Raw genomic sequence first — 2,892 nt, forward strand, 5'->3', positions numbered from 1 at the left:
GAACTGCAAAAAAGGAATTGTATGGATAAGAGGCGGCTTTAGTTTACATTTTAATAAAATAAACCAAACAAATAAAGCCTGCAAGACAATTTACAGCTAGTCATCCAGTGCGTGAGAATAGCTGGGCTTCCCAATTCTCTTACAGCTTACACATACACATGACAACTATAGCAATGCAAATTGTCAATGAGAAAATCCAGCTGTAGTCACTGCTAACATAAAGATGCTAACATTAAGACCAAGTAGGATCAGTCATCAAACCTGATATGTCATTTCCTGCCGCTTTTAATATCAACAGGAAGGGTGTGGTCACACCCTCATTGGACCAGACAAAATGCCCCACAGCTGCTGCTAAAATGACCAATTACCTGCCAGTCTCCCAGACACTGATCAACAGCTGATCCACATAGCTGTGTAATCAAGTACTAGTAGTTCTTTATCAAGTAGTTAAAGAAATTTCAAATTAAGGGAGTTACTAAACTGAGATTACCAAATCGAGAAGAAAAAATCAAACTCGAGAATATGCACCGAAGGAAACTAGTAAGCACCAAAGGATAGGTTTCCTTTTCATGTTCATCCATACTACATTGTACATCTCTTCTAATGTTCATTCACTGGAAAGTTCACAACAGTAATTTTCCTCTTCGAAAGGCCCATACTTCAGAAAGGGCTTTATGAAGTTTAAAAGAGAGAGGCCAAAAGGCCACTGAACATGTCTGTAACAAAATTCATTCGGAAGCAGGGTAGTGTCTTTGATACATTCACTAATGACTACAGTGCATTTCGCTGTTTTCTGAGGGTGAGTTGCATAGTCTGTTTTTCCTCTACTTTGATTTGTTGTTTTCCTTGCTTGAAGGCTTATATTTAATAAATCAAAACATTGGCAGACAGTTATGAATGTTTCAATTCCTGATGTAAAAAGGCACTGCTTTTTGGCACACGCAGTGAGTTCTGATTTAAATGATTAAAAGGATGACATTCCTTTGCCTATTTTTGACAAAATGCTGAAACACTTCAATAGCTGGGGTTAAATGTGTTCTTCCTGCCAAAAATATATTTTTGAACATGGACGTGCAAAGTCTGCACATATTTTCACCCAAACATTAAATGGAATGAAGCTACAGTATGTACTGAGTAAGAATCTGCTAGGATATTTATAGTTTAATTCAACTGCTTAACCCAAACCATTCAATGAAAATATACTGTAAATAGAAATGTGAATAATGTTATTTTAAATTTTTGATCTGCCATTTTCTTTCATTTAGAAGGGCACATACTCCAGGATATTATAGTTTCGTAAGCATACTACAGTATTCTACACCTCATATGACCCATAATATCATTTAGCTTCTATGTGTCCTTTTAAAGTCTCCAAAAATTGCCTAGACATATCATAGAAAAAACAATTCAGAATGCTCATGTTTGGTGATATTGTCATCAAATGAAAGGGAGTTTGTCCAGTGTGGCTAGCGTACCAGCCACAGCCATAATAATCTGTATCTGTAAGAAAAAAAGCTTCAATTTCACTGTATTTGAGCTTCTGTAAATTTGTTTTAGTAATATTTGGAGTAATTCTAACATTTGGAGTTATTCTAATGTTGACAAACCTTTCATTAGAGACCAGGATTATGTCTGCTGTCAAAAGGGTACAGGAATAGAAACCATTTTATTTCGGGTATGTCATTTTCCAGCTTGTGTCAAGAAAAGGGACGAATTTGACACAAGCTTCAAATTATACAAAATTCTGCTGCCCGAATCCTCACTCGCACAAAATCTCATGAACACATCACACCCATCCTCACTCAGCTACACTGGTTACCAGTTCAACAGCGTATTGATTTCAAGATCCTCCTACTCACATACAAGGCTTTGAACACCCTTGCACCCCCCTATCTCTCTGACCTTCTTCACGACTACACCCCAACTCGCACTCTCCGCTCCTCCTCAGCTGGCCTCCTGTCTATCCCCACCACCCGACTCTCTACTATGGGTGCTCAAGCATTCAGCTCTACAGCACCCAGGCTCTGGAACTCTCTACCCATACACATCCGCCATACAGAGTCACTGTCATCTTTCAAAAAACTTCTCAAAACTCATCTGTTTACTCTTGCATACCCCTGACTGTTTCCTTCCCTTTACATGTTGTTGTGTCTATCTCTGTCTGCTGTCTGTTTGTTTGATATTAATTGTATGTTCATTGTAAATTATTTTTAATTGGATATATTGTATCATGTTTTATTTTTTTGTTGATGATTTTAAATGTTTTTACCATGTTTATTTTGTATTTTGCACAATGTAAGGTGACCTTGAGTGTCCAGAAAGGCGCCACTTCAAATAAAATGTATTATTATTATTATTATTATTATTATTTACAAGCTGGAAAAAGGGTTTGAGTTGGACTCAGAAAGCCCAGGCAGCGCTCCATGAACTGAAGAAAGGCTTCACCTCTGCCCCTGTGCTTACTCTGCCTGACCCTGAAAGACAGTTTATCTTGGAGGTGGACGCCTCAGACACTGGGGTCAGAGCGGTGCTATCTCAAAGAGGTTCTGATAACTAAAGTAAACCCATGTGCAATCTTCTCTCGTGCCTCTTCCCACCGAGAGAAACAATATTGGTGAGCGAGAGCTTCTAGCTGTGAAATTGGCGTTGGATGAATGGCATCACTGGCTAGAGGGCTCCTCCATTCCATTCATTGGCTGGACTGACCATCGGAACCATCGGAAAAATTCCCTGCACTCGCACTTCGTCATTTTTGTTCATTTGTCAGTGTACCTACCTGTTTGCCTTGATTCTTTGCCAGATTGTTATGTGTCCCAACCATACTCTCCAGTGGGTTTTTTGCCTGTCTGTTCCGTATTGACTCTGTTTGTGTACCCCGACTTCTGTTTTTGG

The sequence above is a fragment of the Conger conger genome, chromosome 11 (genome assembly GCF_963514075.1).
Source record: "Conger conger chromosome 11, fConCon1.1, whole genome shotgun sequence".
NCBI classification, from domain to species: domain Eukaryota; kingdom Metazoa; phylum Chordata; class Actinopteri; order Anguilliformes; family Congridae; genus Conger; species Conger conger.